Genomic DNA, 25,277 nt, shown 5'->3' with positions numbered 1-25,277 from the left:
GACTGTTCAAGACAGACGGAAGATATTTGTGCCGAATTAGAAATGCTTCAATAAAAGGCTGTGTCACAGGCTACACAAACGCCCAGGCACGAGTGTTTGTGCGTTTGTGTGTGTTTATAAATAAATAATGTACAATGGTTTAAATGTGTAATTATCTGGGCCTATAATGCTTTTCAATCACTGAAAAATGAAGGTTCGATTCTTTATATTTGACTCATTTTCCATGCTAAATAATGCGTCTGTGATTTGTTCTTAATCATTAAAAATCGCGTCTGTTCATTGTACTTGCATTGTTCATTAATGCAGTTTCAAATTCCTTCACCACCATAGCAATAACAAACGAGACTTCGGACTATTTTCATTGTACTTAGAATTTATTATTTATATGAATGAATGCAGTTTCATGGAATGAATAAAGAGAAATTCACTAACAATTTTTTTTTAATTTGGTTCAAATTCCCGACATCAAAAGAGACGTTGCGATGAAGCTTTTATGGTGAACAGCCTCTTTATAGCATTTCGGTGCCTTTTTTTATATCCTGCTTTTATGTCCTCCTTTTATATCCTGCTTATATGTCCTTCCTTTTATATACTTCCCGTACGTCCTCTTTTTATGTCCTACCTTTGTATCCTCCCTTCTTGCATGTCTTTTATGTCGTCGTTTTATATCCTCATTTTATCTTCCTTTTTATATCCAGCCTTTATATCATCTTTTCATCCTCATTTTATATCCTACTTTTATACCTTCCTTTTATATCCTATTTTTATATTCTTACATTATATCCTCTTTTATTCTCATTTTACATCCCACTTTTATATCCGCACATCCTACCTTCATATCCTTTTTTTATCCTGCTATCATATCCTACTTTTATATCTTCCCACAAGGACTTCAGATGGTACGTAGGCACGTTGGCATGACTGAGCTATAAACTCTGGCGTTAGGATATATCCTTCATGCTCATTCATGATTTGCACGAAATGGAAAGATTTTGTTTATATTATATAGTATGGATGTATGGGCAGCAGCATCTACTTTTGTGCTACCTATTGGTTTCCATTTGGTGATTTATTTCACTTTGTTGGCGCCATAGCATTCTTCGACTGCGAACTTAATTCGACTTTGTACGTTGTCTACGAAGTTATTATTTAAGCTATGACACTCATTCTGGTGTCAATGGAGAAAGGAAGATATGTACCTTATTCTGGTATATTCAAAAGTAGCATATAGGCAAAATTCACAATGTCAGGGCGAGTTAAAGTCGTCACAAAAATAAGCTGTCAGAACTTCTGAAGCAATTCTGGGCTTCAGATCCGCGATCAGTGTTTGCAACCTGACCAATTCCTTTATATGAAAAATCATGTTATCAACACTTTTGTTCTAATGAAATTACTATTGCCTAATGAACCTCAGTATACTAATTGCTTTCTTTTTCGCCTGAAATGATCTTGAAAAAGGAGCAGCATCACAAACCCATTGCAGATGTAATCTTAGACAAAAGAGGTCAACAGAATCTTGCAACTCCAAAGTGGGAGAGGACTAAGCTCTCTACATCGTGGCCTTTACATTATTATTATTATTATTATTTTATTATTATTATTATTATTATTATTATTATTATTATTATTATTATTATTATTATTATTATTATTATTATTATATAAATAGTGGTATAAGTAGTATCATCATGTGACATCACTCGAACAGAACAACAACAACAACAACAACAAAAAATTGGTATATTTGGTAGGCAGTATTCTACTCTCTGCCTACCAACATAAAGCTGAAAATTCCTTAAAACATTATAGATTGCCTAATAAACGTTAATACAGCCATCCAAACTCGAATTACTGACATTGCAAGCTTAAAATTATGAGCAACATATCTCAGTTAGCTTTCACGAACGCAATATATTCCATGAAACGTCTGATAGACTCGTTTTCATTTGATAGTTCGGAAACTAGCACTTCCCAATTAAAATACCGGTGCCTCGTTCTCCCCCCCAAAGTACCGGGCCTCAGGTGACTGTGACGTCTGCAAAATCGTCACTCGAAACTGGACTGGACCGGATTTCATTTCAGAATTGTATAGATATAATCTTCATAACACGAAGATGAGATATGTCAATATCGTCCACAGGAGAAAAGAGAATAAAAGACTCTAGTAGCTCGATAATTTCGCCTTCCACCAGGCCTCTTCAAGAGCTTTATTTTAACTAAACAGAATGAGTATTACAAAAATTCATAAACACTTTCCCACTGGAAAATAAAATTAACATAATTGTCAAAGTAAAAATTAGGTTGTTTAAATCATAAACAAATGGTCAAATCAGCAATTCAAACAGGTTAAAAGAGAGAACTATTCAACGATTTGGTGATTGGTCATTTAAACTTTTCTCTGAATTTGTACTGTTGGGAAACGATATGAAGGAATAAAGGGTCCAATTTATATATGCCCTGACTGATATTAAAGTTATTTTGTTTGCTAAAACATATGCAAGCTGCTTCTAACAAATTTCTTGCAATCATATCTTTTTCTTTGAATAATGTCTCTGTTTTGTTCCAAAGGATAGGAGAGCCACAATTTTGTACATGTAAATTCACAGCACTGTTTGGAGAGTTTGTTCTTACACAATATCGATGCTGGGAAATTCTCTTATCGATATCTTTTCCTGTTTGTCCCAGGTAGAATTTGCCACATTCACAAGGTATTTTGTAAACCACGCCTTCTTGTTTGGGGCTGTTGCAAATAACTGTCTGAATTGTGGACTACAGTCGCCATCTATTGACTGCCCGAAGCAAAATGGTGCTCAAACAGGCAACTGTTGTGCTTTTGATAGTGAGGAGAGAAAAAAAAATTGCCGAATAAGTGATTGCAATGACTGCATAAAAAAGTAAAGTATATATTCAAGTATTTATGCCTATTTGTGACTAGCAAAATAGTATTTGAAGCCAAATGCTTGGAATTGTACGTGGAAATTCACGTATCGAGTTTTGGTATCACATTCACTGCCCTCTGGACTGTTAGCCGGCGAAAAGCTAGAATTACCAACAACATGAGACTATTCCACATATTATTATTGTCTAAATTTCATTATACAGAGAAGGTTTTTTATTGTTATTTTAGCTTTAAACTCGGAAAACCCTTACATAAATGATATATTTCTTTCGGTTCGTACTTGTAATTTTTTCGAGGGTTTGTATGGCTGGCTACAAGGTTACAGGTTGTACTTACAGGTTGTCAGCACTGCGATTCATTTTAAGTCTTCTCCTCAAGAATCTTTAAATATGCGGATAAGGCGCAAAGTGCCGTTCCGCCACGGCCTTACTTTAACCCCTGTTAATTCCTCACCTTAAGAAAAGTGACCCCAATATTTTCCACCCAAAGAAAAGCGACTCCAGCGTGTGTTGGGGTCGTTTTTCTTCAGGCGATCCAAGAAAAATAGTAATAACTATGTCGTGAAATCCTTAAAATGATGGTGATACTGATATGGGCCACAGGGTTACCAAATGCAAATGCACTAATTATATCTTTTTCACCAGGAGAAATTGGGTGTAATTCTTAAGCAAATTGATGTGTTACATCTGTGTACAATATATATCATTTCATTATAATTATTCATATTCCCAGGGCTGCTCCTCGATTTCCTATCGTATTCTGGAATTATAATGTTGGTCATTCTGAGTAACAAAATCCGACGTATTTCAACCTCAATTTTCGAATTTCCACGAAATTGAACAAACTCGAAATCTCTTTCAACCAGAAACAATTATTTTTATTGAATATGTCTCCAAAGTGGCAAAATTTCTATTAGAATAAAATTTAAAGGATTCATGACGTTTGATATGAATAGTCCTTGATGTCTCATGAATCCCAGCTTTTAAGACTTTTAAATTAAATCATTTTTAGCCTCTTCTACGTTATTTTCTCATTTTTCGGATCGGAGATGACAAAGTATTCCGTATGAGAATCATTTAATGCCTTTAATTGATTGATTCTCGTAAAGACTATACTTCGTTCCCTTTGCCTTTAATTGCATGTTAAAGTCTCCACTAATGTTGGCAATCCTACTTCCTCTCCGGACAAGGAGCAGCCATTGTTTTGTTACCAGAACGGACTTCGTCACTTTCTTGAAAACATTTTACGTTCTTCAAAACGTCCCCTTATTAAGATTCAATTTATGATATATACATATTACTTCCTTTATAATGTTCATCATATATATCGATGCAGGGTTTATTCGTGGTCTTGCTAAAAACAATATATAATAGTTTCGTCTTCTAACGACCAAACGTCATCCGAAGATTGTCATAGCACTCATTAGATGTCTTTAGCGTACAGTCTTGAGAAAACATTATATGACAAAAAACAAATCTTATATTTAGTATACCTAGCACTTACTGTCCTTTATTTAGTATTAATAATAAGCATTAATCTTCTTTGTATTACTAGCAAAGCCTTTCGTTATATAATAATATAAATATCTTTATCTTTATAGTGATTTTATTTGATTTATGAAATTTACAAGCGAGGGAAACAAGATTACCATAGTTTACCATTTAACTATTTTTTTGTTTTCTATTAAGGTAGAAATAATTTTATAGAAAACTGTATTTTTGGATAACTATAAAAAAACTGTATGATGGATCACTATAAAAATTCTCTCTCTCTCTCTCTCTCTCTCTCTCTCTCTCTCTCTCTCTCTCTCTCTCTCTCTCTCTCTCTCTCTCTCTCTCTCTCTCTCTCTCTCTCTCTCTCTCTCTCTCTCTCCGAAGACAGAGCAAGGAAAGTTTATTGCTCAATCAAATGAGGCTCGACAAAATACATTTGGTAACTTCTAAACCCCTATTGTTTTTTTAATGTTAGAAAGGAAGACAAAAGTCTTGGCTGCCTGTGTACAGCTATTGCCTCCCCTGCTGAGCAGTTATATACTTTTAATTTCTATGAATATCTTGTGCTCTGTATGAGTATAATCGCCAAGTTATGTATGCAGAAACTATGCCTCTCAATGTAAGGTAAATATAGCACCTTTACTATATATCCTGTAGGCTGTAGCCTATATGTATTAGTATCTGTAAGTGCTTTATCTCGATTATGAAAATTATTATCATTATTATTAATTGTTATAATTATTATCATCATTAATTGTTATCATTATTATCATCATTATTATTAGCATTACTGTAGTATATCAGGGAAGGGTCGAAATCCTACCTCCCTCCTATCATATTTTTTTAACAGAAAAGGCAGAAAAGTTCCAAGGGATTTAATGTGCCTTGTTTCATGTATAAGAAAAGTGTGTTCGTGATTTTACATATGTATATATATATTTATAATGAAATTCAGTAAAGCACTTCTATATGTGCTAAGAGGTAAGCGTGTCCACCAAATATTTCATAGCATCCATACATAAGACACATAATTGCATTCAGATGCTTAATGTTAAACCACCCATATCATTTAGTTTACCTTCCCTTATAGGCCTTACAGTGCCCCTAAAAAGAGCTCAGAATTCAAAAATTTTCTGGGGGTCTCATAGCGCGCCCCACTACCCCCAGGTGAGGAGGCTCACTTCGCTCGCCACCCAACCCATTGCCGCCCCCCGAAACCCACCCCAACTTTTGGAACCAGTTACGCCCCTGCATATAGAACAATACCACTGCGCCCATTTACTTAAAACTCAAGCTCTCAAAGAATACTGTGATGTTCGTTCGAAAGGAGTAACAGAAGGTAAAAGGGAAATAAAAAAAAGCGGAGATCAGTTAGTGGTAAAACTGATAAATTAACAAGTAAACGAATGAATTAATAAATAATAATGTATTAAACCTGATGCTAGAAAATGGCGCACGTTCGTCACATTAGCTGTTCAGGGTTGGCTTATCCTAACTTTTTTTTTACTCAACAGTTATATTTGTGTTAATTAGACATAGATAATATATATGGCTTATAAAGCCTCAGGGGTGAAGTCTCTAGGCATACTACTACCCCAAGGTCCTATCAAATCCCCAGCAGGCACTGGCTAACCACTGCATTACAATGGCAGAAATTTAGATGCCTTCCATATCCAGTGCTTTACTTGATCTTCTGAAATAAATAGTAAGGTTTTTCAGACGTTATCTTCAGTTTACGATTTTAAAAAAGTTCATATATACATACTTTAATCATTATTACATTGAATTTTGAAAATATTCCCGGTTACTTTATTTACCGTTGATAACTTCTTTTTTTCAACTTAATACTGGATGTAAAAAATAATCTTTAAGGAAATTTCTGAAAATGGAGTTTCGTCTCCCCAGCCAATGAGAAGTTGTCTAAGAAGCCTTTTTGCCAAAGCCCAACGATTTCAGCCAATGAAAAGAGGCGTTAAAAACATTTTAGTGTATCCAGATGTCTCAAGGGAGTTTTACTTAGCCTGCGATGCTTCTAGTACAGGTGTAGGTGCAGTTTTAATGCAACAAGGAAAAACCAGAATGAGAGCAGTATATTATGCAAGTAGAGTTTTGAACGCTGCAGAAAGAAATGATAGCACTACCGAGCGAGAGTGCTTAGCTCTATATTGGGGATTACGAAAGTTTAGGCATATATTGCTAGGACATAAAGTCAATGTGCTTACAGATCACAAACCCATTTGTGACCTATTCAAGAAAAGAGCTTTCACAAATAATATGAAGTTTAACAGATGGTTCATAAGTGTATTAGAATTTGCCCCAGAGTTTAGATATATCACAGGTAAATATAACATTATAGCAGATGCCTTGTTGAGATAGCAAGAAGAAACTGAGAAACAAATCACAACTAATACTTTCTGCTTTAGTTGTCAGATCATAGATCTAGATTTAGAAAGAGTTCAGATCGAACAGCAAAAGGATGCTAACATTAGAAAAATAGTGGGTAAATTAATGCAAAATGAGGATGATCAGTCTGAATTTCAGTTAATTAATGGAATTCTATATAAAGCATCAGAAGAACAGAATGTTTGTTCACGTTTGTATGTACCTAACACACTAACCAAAGAAGTCCTTGAATTAACACACACTTACAAGTTGTCAGGACATCCTGGAATAAAGAAAACATGTGTAAGTGTTTACATAATAAAAATATGGAATGTTAGTCCATATATATATAAGTCTAAAACTAAAGAGGTCAACCAGATTGCTTGCAGGAATGTGATCAGACTAGAGACGCTAAAGATGACGTATACAATAAGTATGTAAGCTAAGATAACATGCCGTCACCTGTAGTCATTCAATTGTTTATAAACATTAGTCCAAGCTCCCTGCTTGAGACAACTACCCCGACCTATTATTCAAACGGCCTACGTGATCTGTAGCGTGTCTCATTCGATTGTGTGTTCGTATGAAACTATGTCATCTGATAGTATGTTCATATGTTCGAACTACTGTCTGTTCCTTCATAACTTGTAACAGAGATGGTAGACAAGCAGAACAGAGTTAGCTATCGTTATTAGAAGACCTGTACCTCTTTACCTAAGCTTTATCATGTAGAGGAATAGGATTAGCCATCATCATTGGCAGAAGCGATCAAGCTATCGTCATAGAAGACTTGTACAATCATATCTGATCTTCAGCATGTAAAACTTCAAGAATATATCTATTTTTATACTTAGTGTTTTCTACAAGAACCTCACCGAACCATGAGTTTAACACATCGTCGTAAAGATAATACCGACTTCGTAAGTGATCTACAAAACCCCAGACACTCCATTGAAGATGGAAGTGCAATACCAACCGACTTAGCGTAAGTTTATCGCTAGTCTAACATTACCTCATAGGGCGCCTTATCATACAAGGCACAAGCCCTAATATTTGGTGGCCAGCGTACCAGAAGAACTCTACAACGTCCTACGAAGAAAAACCAGAATAATAAATCATGTATCATAAGAAGTCAACGACGACGGAAGCAGCAGATTCTTCAAGCAACATAGTATCATCGTTAGTGAGCGACTTCAGAAAACAATAAGAACTCTTCAACGACGACGAAAGCAACAGATTCTTCAAGCAACTTAGTATCATTGTTTAGTGAATAACTTCAAGAAACAAAACCGACGTGTCCTTTTTCCTACGACAACGCAAGCTTCGTCTCTCATTAGAATCATTCAAGAAAACATCGTTAGTGAGCGTTTCCGGCACTTCAAGAAACAAACCGAACGCGTCTGCAGCATCGGATCTTTCAAGGGCTCGAATCTTCGAAACAACGCGCACGGGGGAAACTGAAGCCAAACCAGGTCATCCGCTAAATAGAGAAGGAGGACCAAGGCCGGTGTCGTTATCGGAACACCGTGACTTCCCACAAAAGCAAGCTAAGTACAATTTTTTTATTCATTTGGAGTAACTTTGAGTGTTTCCTTTGCAGGTCGAATTTCGTTATTCCTGTGGCTGAAGTTACGAGACATTCTTAATCTTACTTTTTTACAGAAATTATCTACATCATTGAGATTTCGCTACTGCGAGTTTTTATCTTTGAGTGTCTGTTTCCAGAAGTTCTACTGAAATATCATAATCATATACTATGTTAATTTTATCATTTTGGGTGATTATTAACCCCTTTCGTAACAAATCATATTAAACAGTGAATATGCGTTTACGCAGTGGACGTCTGTATTTATACAGATGCATGGATAGGGTCGTTAAGCACCGTAGTAATTAGAAAACACACAAAAAACAAGTGGAACACCCGTACAAATCTATATAAATTAGAGGTAACACTATTTCGGGTCATGACAATAAATGCTCCTTTGCAAAGTCCCGATCGCAGTTTTAGCCTTGAGTTTTTTGAGTTATATAAAATATCGAACCTCAATGACTCAACTTAACTTTAAAAATATGGCTGGATTGCAAGGAATAACATGTCTGTAAAAAACTTTCATCAGGCTAAATGCGCTGACCAGGATCCCTCACTATTTCAAATTTTAGCAAAGAATGAAGTACAAACAGTTAATATTGAATGCAGTAGTGATAACTTGTCTTATTAGTAATCGCTCAGTTCCTAATAGTTCGTCATTCATTGCTTTATACGTAACCAGCAACATAATGCTAAAAACACACAATACGTTGCCGATGGTAATAAAGAGAAGGATCCTAATTATTACAAAAAGAAATAGAAACAGTAGCCCGTTCAGAATCAAACAAGCAAACTCGGTGACTGTGTCACCTAGTCAAGCGGTCAAGGTTAGTTAAATCTGCCGAGTTTTCAAAGCAAAGCAAATTCCACACAATAAGCGACTCTAGCAGAGTGGGGAAAAGCGATACCGATATCTTTTTGAATTAAAAAGGATTTTTCCTATGAAACACACGACCGTATAAAGTAATCAGAGCAGGTTTTCGTTTCTTTTTAATACATAAGTTATAATAAATACTGGTGGATTAAACCCAACTGTACGCGCCGTAAAAATTAGAATATCTTGTTTTATTTCATTAGTACACGTATTATCCTGTATTTACGGACTCACCGTCTGTTGTTCGAACTTCCCTAATGAGAAGTCCGGATAAGCGAGCGCTTACAGATACCTCTATAGTTATAAAAAACATTGATCTGTATCTAGTGTAATTGTAAGATCCATCTAGGGGTATACAAAATATTATCTTACATCCTGCAAAAATAAGGCGTGTTTATCAAAGGGAAATCCTATAAACCTTCAAACATATTAAAATCCGTTTGAACAAAAATGAGACAGTTAATCAAATAATAACTTATATAAAGGAACTATACATTTGTCTCATAAATCGTAACATTGTTCAAATGACCCAACAGAATTCTCCCACAACCGCAGTCGCACTTTGCACGCAAAATCTCGAGAAGCATGCACCCTCGAATGTCTTAGTGCGTGTAAAAAGACTTTGCTGGGAAATGAAATTTTAATCCTTCCCGACACTCTGAAATATAACGATTTCCGCGAACAAAGCCCTAAAAGTATACATATCGTGGATACGGAAGTTATAAATATCGCATTTTTATTGTTGCTAATTTTTAATCACGCCCAACCAGTCGTGGATGAATCTCTCTGATAATCTATCTAAAGTAATATCCGTAAAGTCATTCAAGCAGAGGTGATTCAGCAGATTTTTTTTTAATTTTCTACCTGAATACCAGGAAGTTTCTCCACTGGCGAGTGATCTCTGGAAAAAAAACGGATGTAATTTAACACAAAACACGGTCTAAGGACAAACATAAAGCTATTTACGTACCTTCGTATAGATTCTCAATGAAATTTCAAAATAGAGATAAATGACGAAGTTGAAAAAAGTTAGTAATAGGAGTCATTAGGAAATCAAATAAGCCCATATAATTTTTCCCTCAAATGTCATGCCATAAAAGATCGGACTTGGCGTATCTGCGTAGATTTCTGACGCTTAAACAAGGAAACGACTCCCGATAGTTTCCAGTGCCATGTACCGACGACATCTTATCTCTGTTAGGTTAGAATAAATTTTTTTTTTTTCACCAACTTGGACTTACTTAAAGGCTTTTACCTGATACCATTACCTAAGTGATTGTACCTCATATACCGTTTTCAGCACACTCAGGGGACATTATCAATTTTTACATATGCCTCTGGCTTACGTTGCGCCCCAATTACAATATAGTGTTTGGAGACTTTTAGGGGATACTCTACATGCCTATTGGTTGGTCTTATAATCTTTTCTAATACCTTAGAAGTACATTCACATAAACTAGAGCTAGTGCTACAGAGACAAAGACAAATAATCTCAGAGTAAAATATCTAAATGTGAGTTTTTTAAAACCGAACATGTTTATCTAGGTTTTATGTGTCTGGTCAAGGTCTTAAAAGTAGTCCATGGTAAGGTGTCGGCTATTCATAACTTTCCGGTACTTATTAACGTAAAAGGGGGATACAGCACTTTTGCGCTGTAGTGGGTATTACAATCGTATGTAAATATGTAACTCTTCAATGATGACAGCTCCTTTAACAGATCTTACGAAGAAGAGCGTAGATTTATTATGGTCTGAAAGTATCAACAGGCGTTCGATATCTTAAAAGCGGAAAATGCAGCTTACCTAACTTAAAAATCCCTGATTTAAATAAGGAATTTTTTTTTATTGCAACAGACGCCTCAGACCAAGGGGTAAGAGGGATACTACTTCAGTAATATGATAAACAGTTCTTCCCTATAGCTTTTTATTCACGTAAACTAAAGCCCTCTGAAAGTAAATATGCAGTAATAGGCAAGGAAGGGCAGGGCTAGGTATCTTTAACACTAGTACATTTTAAGTTCATAATCTATGGCTATCCTGATAAAGTCCTTACTGAACATGAGTCCTTTACCGAGTTTTTCAAAGGCTTTAATCACAGTCCAAAAGGAACTCGGTGACAAATGATCATTCAGTTTATTGGAGCCAAGATAAGATATCTACCTGGGAAAGCAAATATCATAGCTGACGCATTATCCCGCAATCCCGCACCATACAGCAAAGAACCATTAATTGGACTAAAAGATATAGAAACATCCGTGCCTATTGTTAAACCGTATCTAAACAAGAAAATTCCTTAACCCAAGAGGTCGCGAGCATTGCATATCTGGGTCGGAGCGCAGAACTGTTACAAACTGAACAAAACAAGTGTCAACAGCGATAAGCAAAACAATAAACACCAAACAATAAACACTTCGAAACGGAAACAGGGTCAGTGGCTAAGCAAACCAATAAACACTTCGAGCAGAAACCCTAAAGCAAAAGTATACTTAAGGTATGTGTATCAGAATAATGTAATCAAATGTAGTATTATATGTAGGTCCGTGACGAGGAAAACCCGAAGAACACAGCAGATGACTAACGACCAGGTAGTAATAATAATCTCTTTCATACCAATCGTCATAAACTGGTTGCATTCCGTCATCCAGGGTTCCATAGTATGTCACAGAAAGCCAAATCACTATTTTACTGGCCTACAATGCTTACAGATATAAAAAGCACATAACTAATTGTAACATGTGTCATGAAAACAAGGGATACACTAAGACACCTGTCAGTTAAGGGCCTATCCTGTGCCAAATCAATCCTTGAAAGAATATACGTAGAATTATTAACAGAATTACGAGTCTGACAGAGGGAATAAACACTTCTTAGTGTTAATAGTTCCTTGACACGTTATATAGAATTAATAGCACTAAAATAAACAAAAAAAACACCGCAATTGAGTGCGTTAGGAATATTTATGAGTGCTAAATCAGTAAATATGGAATTCAACACATAATAATCTGTGACTCGGGTGGTGTAAATCAATAATAATCTCCTTAACACGTTGTGTGAATTCCTTTCCATTAAGAAAACCAATAATATATTTGATCACCCAGAGTCAATCGGTTTGGTAGAATAACGGATAATTAAATAGGAAGTGTCAATGTCTTACGAGTTACAACTCGTGATATTGGATCCGACCGGATTATAGCGGTTCTCGCGGTTTTAAATACCTTTATCATTTTATATCTTGTATCTATAGAATTGATGCCGCAAGTAGCCTTATACGGTACGCCGCTAGAACACTTTTCCACATATTCAAGCCAACCATTAATTTATCAAATATATATATATAAATAAATAAATAAATATAAAAAATAAAATAAATATGGATACAAGTGGAGTCAATATAATACACTCCGTAAGAAGTCGGAAGGGTTACAAATTATAATAAAAAGGAATCACGATAAAATCAATAAGCAAAACGTAACCATAGATAATTAAATATCCAAATATATATGCGTAAAGATTTGAACTCTAACTTAACGCTTTAGTAATGACAAATAAGCTAAAAGTTCAAACACATACCAAAATCTACTGACATATTGTCTGTCCCGGTGATTTATATTCGTAGTCAATGGAAAAAAAAAATTAAATAAATAAATAAATAAATAAACTAATAATAAATAAAATAAATAAAATAAAATAATAAAAGAGATTTTAAAGTCAGGAAGTCTAGAAGTGAAAATGTTATCTATGGAATAATCCTATATGAATCTTATACAGGGCTAATAATATATATAGAATTTGTATGGAAACCTTTTTCATATAGTTTGAATAAGGAATATTTATTTAACATAATGCCAACATGAAACTAATATATTGTTCAATTTTGGTACTGTTGTTTTTTTTGTTTTTTTTTTTCAGACATTCTTCTCATGCGGGTGGAGAATTAAAACACTAAAATATCATTTGAAAATACTAAAGTCGTATCTCTTACAGCAAGTAACGTAACTCTTAGCTGGCTGAGAGCAATCTCCTGCCAAGTGACGACGTCATCATTGCCGTATCAGCATTTGTTCCTTTTAACCTCAATAATCTGCTTACACAGGCTTCATCTGTGTGTCGTCTCTGCTTGCAAAAGCAGATTGACTGGAGAAAGGAATGCTTAGTTCATGAACTTCACATGTGGTTCATAGGTCACATGACAGGCCACATAACATATTCTTATCCGTGTGTGTAATGCAATTAGTTAAGGACTTGTAATCATTTTAAAATTAATGAACAATATAAGCAAATAGAATTTCTATAACAACAAAATGAATTAATTTTTTTTTTCTGAACCTCATAGACATTTAGAAGTATCAAGTATGTATATATGATTTTTACTTGCAACATTAGCCTATTACAATTCAAGTAAAACATTCATGGGGAAAATGTCACATTTTCTTGAAAAACCCAAAGTTTATATAGAAATTAGTTACATAGTGGGTTTTTCGTTGCATCTCCTACCTATTAATAATGTTTTAAAAGTTAACCTCAGAGGATGCGCACGAGAAAATTGAATATGAAACTTTTGTTAGGGCACATAGAATCATGATTAATCTTCTCTTTGACTCTTATGTTGCCTGGCAATCTTACAATTAGCTCCGTTTTCCACTTCTTTGTCTAGTAACTTACTACCAGTAATATCGAATTTTCTTTGAGATTCGTAATGATATCTATTTATTTTTTATAATTCTGGATATTTTTACAAGTCATCATAGACCTGGATAGGTTCACTCATTGTTAATGCCATGGATAAAAAAGTTTGTACAGCGGACTCTTTTGAATTCCGAAATATCAGCGAATTCATGTGGGTTAAGTCTGGTCTAAATGGCTCTCTCCCCTCCCCTGTATTTGGATGTCGTCTGAATTTACTTTGCCCTTGTGACAAGTATAATTTCACTTGCAGGCTGATTAATGGAACCGGTTACAGTATCCTGCAGTACGAGAGTTTCACATAGCAACTTCAAAAAATCGTTCGTCGCAGCGGACGACTACAGTCAAGTAACAACCGCCTACAATGTGAAAGGAATTTCATGGACTTCTTCGACCGACACCGTATCTCGTCGTTAATCTCGTTTTAATGCGGAACGCTCCAGCGGCTGTCGGAATTCGACTACAAAAAGGGACATACTTCCGACAATTACGACCGAAGGATATTCAACTCTACTTTGCTGGCGAAAGGACTCGTGCTGGGATGATCTATTCATCGCGAACGGAATCGTGTAGCTTAGGATGCAGAGAATAAGTATGAGCGCAAAATAGAACGTTGGACCAGCCCAGGCAAATTTTCCCCTTGTTTTAACCATTGAAAAAGGCCGTTTCAATTGGCTAAAGGTGGTTGTCTGGAACTGTGTAATGGACGAAAAGTTGTTCGAAAGCTAGTTAAAAGTGAAGTAGTATAACCTCGGTCATGTATCCTATATATATAAAGTATCATGTATCCTATATATAATTGATCATAAATAACAGAGTTGAAATATATCTTTGCGTGTACGCAATAGGAATCTCTTATATAAATGATCATAAATAACAGAATCTAAATATATCTTTGCGTGTACGCAATAGGAATCTATTTAAAGTGCACATATATTAATCATAATTATATGAATCCATATACATATGTATAACAAATCAGGTAGCCTATAATCAATCTGTTACCTTTTATCTTACCAATATCTGCAGTTAGTATATGAATTAATGAATCAGATATATAACATTTAGCATAAAAATCAACGAATCAATCAGCATAAACATTAATAATGTTATCAATTCATATATGAAAATTTTTATCAGTTAAAATATGATTTTTATCATGTTAATCTTCATTCTATGCAATTATCAGAGTACATTAGTATTTTCTGTAGCATAAGTATCTTAAGAGATGAAGTGACAAAACTGTATCATTATATGTCACGTGATCACTATTATTTACCAATATCATTGTTTTATATTTTATTACTTGAATCAATTCATGTACACAATGAATTTTTTATTTACTTATATATAATATATATTCACATAGTGTCTGTATACAACTCCTATAAGTCAAATGCAAGTCAAGTTTGAGTAATATTCAGTAGTTGGTTTGGTAGCTGACCGAGCTAATGTAAGTGTTTACATAATAAAAATATGGAATGTTAGTCCATATATATATAAGTCTAAAACTAAAGAGGTCAACCAGATTGCTTGCAGGAATGTGATCAGACTAGAGACGCTAAAGATGACGTATACAATAAGTATGTAAGCTAAGATAACATGCCGTCACCTGTAGTCATTCAATTGTTTATAAACATTAGTCCAAGCTCCCTGCTTGAGACAACTACCCGACCTATTATTCAACGGCCTACGTGATCTGTAGCGTTTCTCATTCGATTGTGTGTTCGTATGAAACTATGTCATCTGATAGTATGTTCATATGTTCGAACTACTGTCTGTTCCTTCATAACTTGTAACAGAGATGGTAGACAAGCAGAACAGAGTTAGCTATCGTTATTAGAAGACCTGTACCTCTTTACCTAAGCTTTATCATGTAGAGGAATAGGATTAGCCATCATCATTGGCAGAAGCGATCAAGCTATCGTCATAGAAGACTTGTACAATCATATCTGATCTTCAGCATGTAAAACTTCAAGAATATATCTATTTTTATACTTAGTGTTTTCTACAAGAACCTCACCGAACCATGAGTTTAACACATCGTCGTAAAGATAATACCGACTTCGTAAGTGATCTACAAAACCCCAGACACTCCATTGAAGATGGAAGTGCAATACCAACCGACTTAGCGTAAGTTTATCGCTAGTCTAACATTATCCTCATATTGGGCGCCTTATCATACAAGGCACAAGCCCTATAACATGTAGAACAGTCACTAGAAACTATTTTTGGCCTAATTGCAATGAAGATGCTAAATATTTGTTGAGAATTGTCATATATGTAACGTACACAAAGGTAACGTAAATGTAAAGGCCCCTCTTGAGAAAATATCCATCAGAATTAACTCCGTTCCAAGTAGTCTCAATGGATTTTGTAGGTCCATTTCCAAATACAACTAGAGGTAACCGTCAGATATTAGTTTTCATAGATTACTTGACTAGATATGTTGAGATCATTCCAGTCAGAAACAGAGAAGCAACTACTGTAGCAGAAGCTCTGAAATCTAGAATAATTACTAGACATTCATGCCCTCAAACATTATTATCTGATAATGCAGGAGAATTTACTAGTGACATTTTAAAGAAATTGTGTGAGTTTTATGAAATTAACAAGTGTCAGGTTACAGCTTATAAACCAAGCTCTAATGGAGCAGTTGAGAGAACAAATCGTAAAATAAAGGATGTACTGAAAATTTTAGTGACTTCACAGACTGAAGATTGGGACTTAATTCTTGAAGACGTATAGTCCACCAGAAATCAACAGTCCCAGATTTAAAATTAGGGCAACAAGTATATGTACTTAATCACAAAGTTGAAGGACCTAATGTTAAAGTAAGTCCTAAATTCCAAGGTCCATATAGAGCAATAGAAAGGTTAAAGTTAAATAAATTTAAGCTAATGCATGAATCAACTTTAAATGAAACTGTTGCACATTGGAACCATATTAAAATAGTACATTCGACATTTGTCAGAAGAACATTTAAAGGATTTTAATGATTTAAAGGAGTCAAGTAGTAAGGAAAACAGTAACGTAAATGATTCCCATACTTCATCAGCATTAGTGACTCCGAGATACAATTTAAGGAAAGATAGGACCAAGTGCAACAGGTCAATAACATTGTTGTATAAGGTTTACTGCTTAGAATATATTTTGCAGGAAATGGATTTCACTATGGCTCATGGTGAGCGATATCTGTATCTCCCTCTTGCAAATCAAGAAGGGAGCAATTCTAAAGGATCATGGCCAAGTGAAGATGATACACGTCATAGCGGTTGTCACTATAAACATCACCACAGTAAACCGTCAACAACAACAACTGGCAGAATTACTGAGTAAAATCGAAAATGTCATAACTACTAACGCAGAATAATTCCATTTTGTTGAAACTTAGAGAGGATATCAGCCAGGTTTTACCTAAGAAAATTAAGAAGCGTTCACTTCTTCCATTTATCGGTACAGCCTTAAACACTTTGTTTGGTGTAGCTACTGATAGTGATGTAGATAAAGTTAGGGCTAGAATAGAAAAATTAGAAATGTGGGCCGCAGAACGAGGTACCATCATGACTAAACTCATTGATGCAACTAACAAGAACCAAGAATTGATTATTAAACTGAAGGACTTTGTTAACAGTGTAGCTCAGAACATTACAACAGAGATAGATGATCTAAACAGGTCACAATTTGTGACTCAGATAATGTTTGAAACAGAGACATTCCTCTTAAATTATAAGGGACTTTTGAATGCGGTCATGTTAGCCTCTAAAAAACATTTTTTCACCATACCTCATCAGTCCTAGTGAGTTACACCTTGTAATTGAAAAATGTATATTAGATCATCACTTCAAACCGCTTGTGCGAGATGTTCTTACTTACTATAGTTTAATAACTGTGAAAAGAGTTTCTGATCACATTGTGTTGGTGATACCATTCAACAATAATGAAGTTAATAACTTGATATCCATTTACCCTTTTCCAATGCTAGTAAACAACAAGTCAATTGTTTTGAACCAAAGCATAGCACATTTTGCATTGCAACAAAATTCACTTCTGTGGTGAAACTAAGTGACAAAGATTTTGGTGATTGTATCATGCTTAAACCAATGAATTTGTTGGTAATATACAAAGTTTTTAAGAGCACTTAACAAATTGTATTGCATAGATGATTTGATTAATGGCAGAAATGGTGAGAATAACTGCGAGTATATCCCTTACAGTCCTGATTTCAAAGCTCAAATTTTGTATGATGAAATGGTAGTATTTTCACAGCATCAAGTAACAGCTAAGGTCACTTGTAGGAATAATCAATCTCAGATAATGTTTAATAACACCAAATCCTTTGTGACATCTTGTGAAGTAGTTATTATGAATTATTTGTACTACAAGCCTACCATTTTTGCTTCTTACACCTTAAATTTATCTGGTCTCATAAACCATTTCGAGCATGTCAACGATTTCAAATTGTCCAACTTGAGTTAGAATCATTTGACAAACTTGAAGCAGCTAATCAATTTTCCATGTGTACAAGACTGACATTTCCCCCACCATGTCCAAGATAAATATTGTTTTGTTAGTGCTCACCATAGTTGTAAACAAGCTCAACACCATTAAGACTTAACTGAATAATTTGCCTTCAAGTAACTGATATACTAACATTGTTGTATGTATAACCATTTTTTATTTCTTTCAACATTGTATCTTTTATATGTAATCATTTTAATAATTTTAGGCATTGAGGTCACTGCCAGTAGGTGGCCGAGTGTTGTTAGGAAACAACAAGTACATTGATTGATTTGTTGTTTGCACGAGTGGCAAAAGCTTCTAAAAGATTTTCCGCATGATTATATATATAAATATATATATATATATATGACTGGTAAAAGTGTTCTGTAACAACAGAATTCCATCTAATAAAAGGAGCCCATATAAAAACACCAAAATGTAGAGAGAAAAGTACTATATTTCAGAGACTGCTGTCTCTTCTCTTCAGGTAGATGAATGAGAAAAAGTTTACAGAAAACGGTGGTATTTATACCAAGAGATTCGTCCACAAGTAATTCCAATTCAGCGTGGGGTGTTTACCATAAATTGGCTTACTTGTGGACGAATCCTTGCCCCTTGGTATAAATACCACCTTTTCTGTAAACTTTTCTCATTCATATACCTGAAGAGAGAGACAGCAGTCTCTGAAATATAGTACTTTTTCTCTCTACATTTTGGGTGTTTTTATGGGCTCCTTTTATTAGATATATATATATATATATATATATATATATATATATATATATATATATATATATATATGTGTGTGTGTGTATTATATTATATATATATATAAATATATATATATTATATATATATATATATATATATCTATATATATATATATAGATATATATATACTTTTAGGGCATAGTTTTTCTCTAATACAATTTTCGTTAAAAGCAATTGCTTTAGTGGCATCAATAAGTTTCTTGCAGGTATCTTCATACCGACGAAGTTTTTTCCGATTCTCGTTCGTCAATTTCTGGTGAAAAATACGCAGACTTCCTTCTTCATTTATTGAATATTGTCGCGACAGCTGTTTCGCCTTATGGCATTATCAAGCGACTACTGACTTACAATCTGACCTTTCGGCCTATTTATCTCATCGTGTGGGAGGTATGACCTTGAGGTATGGGTACTGGTTAGTCTAGGGATTAACAGCTTAAGGGCGTTGTTTTAGATACAAAGAACATAAGGACATATTTACTGTGACAATAAGAGTGAAAGTTTAAACAGTGGTTAAATAATATTCAAAATACAATGCCATGTGCTAGAGTTCCTTAAATGTATGTTTAAATTTAATATGTTACATGTTGGTTTTAGATAAAAATTACAAAATTACATACAGGAATGAAAAAAGACAATGATAGAAAAAAACTCTAAATACGGGAGTACAATATATGTATATATTTTATAGCATGCATAAAGGTACAAGAGATAATTTCTGTTTATACATAAATGTGTATGATTTAAATTTGAGTGTGTGTGTGTGTGTGTATGTCCAAAATGGTCTACGTTGGTTAACGGTTGCTGATTCGTGTTGGGCGGGTCTCAGCGACCTGAGTAAGGATGTTACTTGACTTTCGCTGACGCTGGGTCTTCTCATGTCATTCCAAGGGGCGCGATGTTCTCGTGGATTGGGGCGCGCTGTCTGGTCCCTGTTGGCTTGGGTATTCCTTCTCCTGCTGGAGGGGAGTATATGGTCCGATTCTTGTTGGACGTTCAAGGTCGGCTTCTGAATAGCGATGCTCACTGCTTCCGTTATTAAGAGGCGACCGTAATTGTCTCTCGGTGCACGACCTGGGTGCCTTCTATGAGCTCTTGTAGAGATGGCTTCCTGTCGTGAACATCTATGTAATGTTGATGGATGGCCCCTTGATTTCTATGAGCCAGCAGACGTCCTAACCGAAGGTCGTTGTAGTGTGCCCGATGTAGTTTTGGCTGTGAGGTTTACACACCTCCTCTGGACAAGTAAATTTGTAAACTACATTCGTGCACATCTCCTTCGGGTCCCCCCCGGAGCGGTGCTGTTCTTCATTATTAAGGCTGCTACCAGGTTGGGCTTACTATATATCCTGAGGCTTATTTTATGGTAAGGGGCTTTTGGAGTTACGCCTCTGTTTATTATCCCGCGTAGTGTGCAGCAATCCTCCTTATATGCAGACCCATAATGTACACGATGGTAGATAATCAAGTTCTCGTTTTTTCGCCATCGTGTTGGGTTGGTAAAATTCGTCCATTTTCTTTTTTATTTTTTTATTGCTGCTTCGTAATTTGATCTGCATACCCGTTGTTTGTCAGCAGTTGGCGAATTCGGTCGAGTTCGTTATGTATATCTTTCCATGATGAGCTGTGTGTGAAGGCTCTGTTGACATACGCACTCACGACAGACTTTTTATATGCGTCCGGGCACTCCCCGCGTGCGTTCAAGCAACGGCCAGCTGTCGTTGCTTTCGTATAAACGGTCGTCTTAAACTGTCCTTCTTGTTGTTTTAACCTCCCAGGACATCAAGAAATGGCAAAGTCTTCTGCTGGCTGTGCTCTGTGGTGAAGTTTGAGCACTGAGTTTCTTTTCAGAGCATCTGCTAGTTTTTTGGTATCTTCAGGCTCTTTTATTGTGACGAATATATCGTCGATGTACCGCCCATAAATCCTAGGTTTTTGATGTTCTCTAAAGGTCCTTTCTCGATTGTGGCCATGTACATTATTTGCAAAGAGGACCCCTAGTGGGGATCCCATGGCGACTCCGTCTACTTGTCGGAATAATTCCCCCTGATGAGAGAGGAAAGGGGCTTCTGTAGTGCTAGCTTTCTGCATCTCTCGGAGGACATCTTCGGAAATGGGGCAGCGGGGTTCTTCTCGGCGGACCTTTATACACATCAAGATTGATGTCGATCGTTTCTTCGACGGGAACGTTCGTAAACAAACTCTCAACGTCGAGTGAGGCAATGTCGTCTTCTGGTCCTTTTTCCTGTAGGAGATCAATAAACTCCACCGCTGATTTCAGTGAATATGCACCAGGTATGTAAGGTACCAGCAAATCATTCAGGACTTTCGCTATCCTATAGGTTGGGGATGTCATCTGAGAGATGATGGGCCTTAGGGGGTTGCCTGCCTTGTGTGTTTTCACTGTTCCGTAGCAGTAACCGGGTCCATAGTCTCCTTTTACCTTAGGGAATTTTACGACGTCTTGCTGATTGTTGGCCCTAGTCACAAGCCTCGACACTTTCTTTCTGAGGTCCTCGGTGGGGTCTTTTGTCAAACGTTGGAATTTGGAAGTGTCCAGGAGGATCCTATCCATCTTTTCAAAATCAAATAATCACTTTTCTTCATCACTACGTACACTGATGATTTGTCACCTTTCCGTATGATGATGTCTGGGTTGCTACGTAGTTCTTTAGCGGCTTCCCTCATCTCCTTGGTGATTAATTGGCTTCGGAAATGTCCTCTCTGTCGTCCTGCTTCTCCAACAAGTTCATCAGTGACGGTAGGTGTTAGTTCTAGCTTACCATCATCTCGGAGTTGTAAAAGTCGGTCTATAAGCGCCTCCGTTTCTATTCTCTTGGCTTCAGTGTGTGGTTTCTTGGCATAGTGGCACTGCAGACCCAGGTTCAGGAGGGACCTTTGATGGGGGCTAAGGTCGATTCCAGCCAGGTTGACGAAGCCATCTTTGTGTTCCTCACTTCTCACGGGGCCCCCATGAAGGATGAGTAGCTTCTTGTTGTGCCTCGTTGTCACCACCTGTCTGTATTTCCTCTCCTCTAACTCAAGCAGGTCACGTGCTTTTTGTTGGTCATCTAGTGGGCTGTTAATGCAGAAATCTTCCCAACGTTTTCTCTTCTCAACTTCAAGTTGCTGGATTCTTGCTGCAGATTCTTCTATACGGTGTCGGAGTATCTTCTCTCTACCTCCCTCCATCGTGTCCATGCCCGGCCACTTCTTCCAATACTTTTAGGGCATAGTTTTTCTCTAATACAATTTTCGTTAAAAGCAATTGCTTTAGTGGCATCAATAAGTTTCTTGCAGGTATCTTCATACCGACGAAGTTTTTTCCGATTCTCTTGCGTTCGTCAATTTTCTGGTGAAAAATACGCAGACTTCCTTCTTCCATTTATTGAATTTTGTCACGACAGCTGTTTCGCCTTATGGCATTATCAAGCGACTACTGACTTACAATCTGACCTTTCGGCCTATTTATCTCATCGTGTGGGAGTATGACTTTGAGGTCGTGCACAGAGAAGACAATTACGGTCGCCTCTTAATAACGGAAGCAGTGAGCATCGCTATTCAGAAGCCGACCTTGAACGTCCTCCAACAAGAATCGGACCCATATACCTCCCCTCCAGCAGGAGAAGGAATACCCAAGCCAACAGGGACCAGACAGCGCGCCCCAATCCACCGAGAACATCGCGCCCCTTGGAAGGCATGAGAAGACCCAGCGTCAGCGAAAGTCAAGTAACATCCTTACTCAGGTCGCTGAAGACCCCTCCCAACACGAATCAGCAACCGTTAACCAACGTAGACCATTTTGGACATACACACACACTCAAATTTAAATCATACACATTTATGTATAAACAGAAATTATCTCTTGTACCTTTATGCATGCTATATACATATATTTGTACTCCCGTATTTAGATTTCTATATTCATTTTCATTCCTGTATGTAATTTTGTAATTTTTATCTAAAACCAACATGTAACATATTAAATTTTAAACATACATTTAAGGAAACTCTAGCACATGGCATTGTATTTTGAATATATATTATATATATATATATATATATATATATATATATATATATAATCATGCGGAAAATAAAGCTTTTGCCACTCGTGCAAACAACAAATCAATCAATGTACTCTGTTGAGGTTACCAATGATTGCTGGTATGATGAAACGACAATCGGTTTGATTAATGTGAAAAACCAAGCCATGGTCTTGATCAGTCTTCAAATTACAGTTTTATTTTCCAACTAAAGAGTTATGAGTAGCAACATTATAAAAGCTAAATATAAATAAGTTTGAAAGAACTAAAAATAAAAACTCTGCTAATTGTATAAAAATGACATCACAACCCCTCCCGGATGCAGTTCACAATGTTTGTCGTCTGGCCTGATGCCAGGTGCTGGCCAAAAGAGAAGGTCGGTCTCTCATCCTATCCACTGAGAATCTGCAGACAGGAATGATTCCTTCAGTGTCTGTCTGCTGTTCCTGCCAGTCTTGCTATTATTGACAAAACAGTAAATGGAAGGGATTAAATTGCCAGAGCCAAAGAGGAGGCACCTGGTTTGCTCGGGTCCGACTTTTGTATTTAATCTTAGCTAAGGAAGTCCACAGGGGCATAGAAATCAATGGATAGATGAGAAGTTCTAGCAGATAGGACTGAGCAACATAAGGTTGGCAAACAAGTACAGAGAAAGAGAGAGGGCAATGCACAGAGCTTTTAGAATTTCACCTTTGGCTTAAATATAAGTGTTAGATATATACGGTCATCTAGAAGGTGAATTGAACTGAAGGAAAAAAATACGCGTGCGAATATGTCACGACTTTTTACAGCTGTTGCTCTACTTATCCCGTGCTTCAGGTATCTGACCCTCTCATAAAAAAACAGACCCTACATAGCACAGCCTACACGTAAACGTTTCCCAGTTATCCCACAAGTAACAGTAATTCCACATAGTGTCTAGCTTGAACTAATCATACTTTACGCATATCATTCAGTTCCAGAGGCTTATAAAAAATGCGTCATCGAAAAGGCGACCCAGAAAAAATAATTACGGTCCGATAAGCTTTTGTGCTACTGCACTGTAAACCTTATCTGTAGCCACAGACCCTTTACTCTTATCCTCTACAAAGAATTATGATAATTATTCATTATGTCCCTTATAAGAAATCTCAACAGATCAATTTTTCTCAAACATTATCCCAATAAGCCGGGTATTAACATGCGCTCTCGGCTAGTCTACATTCATGTTAAAAGTAACTATTATTATGAGAGATAGCACACACTTCATGAGCGTTGATTATTAGGTTTGAATAATATAGGACAAAGTCTTATTTTTCTTTTTACTGCCATCGAGCCAAATGTTACAGTAACTATATTTCAGTTATCAAACTCGCGTTATCACAGGATTTCACACGCTGGTTTTTTTCTGATTGCTATATATATTTTTAGTCAATTTTTCTTATTAGTCATGGTCACTTAACCATAAATTTTTGAAATGAATGAAAGACGTTAAGATTGATTATGCTATGCCCATTGCCCTTACGGAGCAATAATTTGTTGAAGATCTCGCAAGAGTTTTCAGGATGACTAGGCGCTACTTGTTGATATATCATCGTGATTTAGCTATTTTTTTATTCTTCATACTCTAATTTTTTGCTGTAGGATAGATGTGATGTTTTGCAGTTGCTAATCAATTAGTTTAGCGGAATTAACAACTTTTGATTGGATAATATATTATATAATGATACGATAAAAACAGGAAAATGACGTAATTCCAAGTGATTCTTTTAAGAATTTGTGGCACGGAGTTTTCCCTCCGTTGTTCTAAAAATATAATAATATTTCATCTTCGTTTTTTATTTAATAGTTTATAAAAATATTTCAAAGGAAAAAATTCAATTGGAATGCATAATATCCACACAAATAGCCAGTGATTTAACCTAAAGGAATTGCTTGCATCATATTATCAAAACATTGGGGACTTGGAAGCTCGTCGTAGCTGTCATGTTAGGTGTTGGGGATTTGTAGTGCAGAATAAGATACGTAAATTGTCAGTGGCAAAGGAGTCCATCATGAGTGGC

This window comes from Macrobrachium nipponense, chromosome 7 (genome assembly GCF_015104395.2).
Source record: "Macrobrachium nipponense isolate FS-2020 chromosome 7, ASM1510439v2, whole genome shotgun sequence".
NCBI classification, from domain to species: domain Eukaryota; kingdom Metazoa; phylum Arthropoda; class Malacostraca; order Decapoda; family Palaemonidae; genus Macrobrachium; species Macrobrachium nipponense.
Note: the sequence above shows the minus strand (reverse complement) of the source record.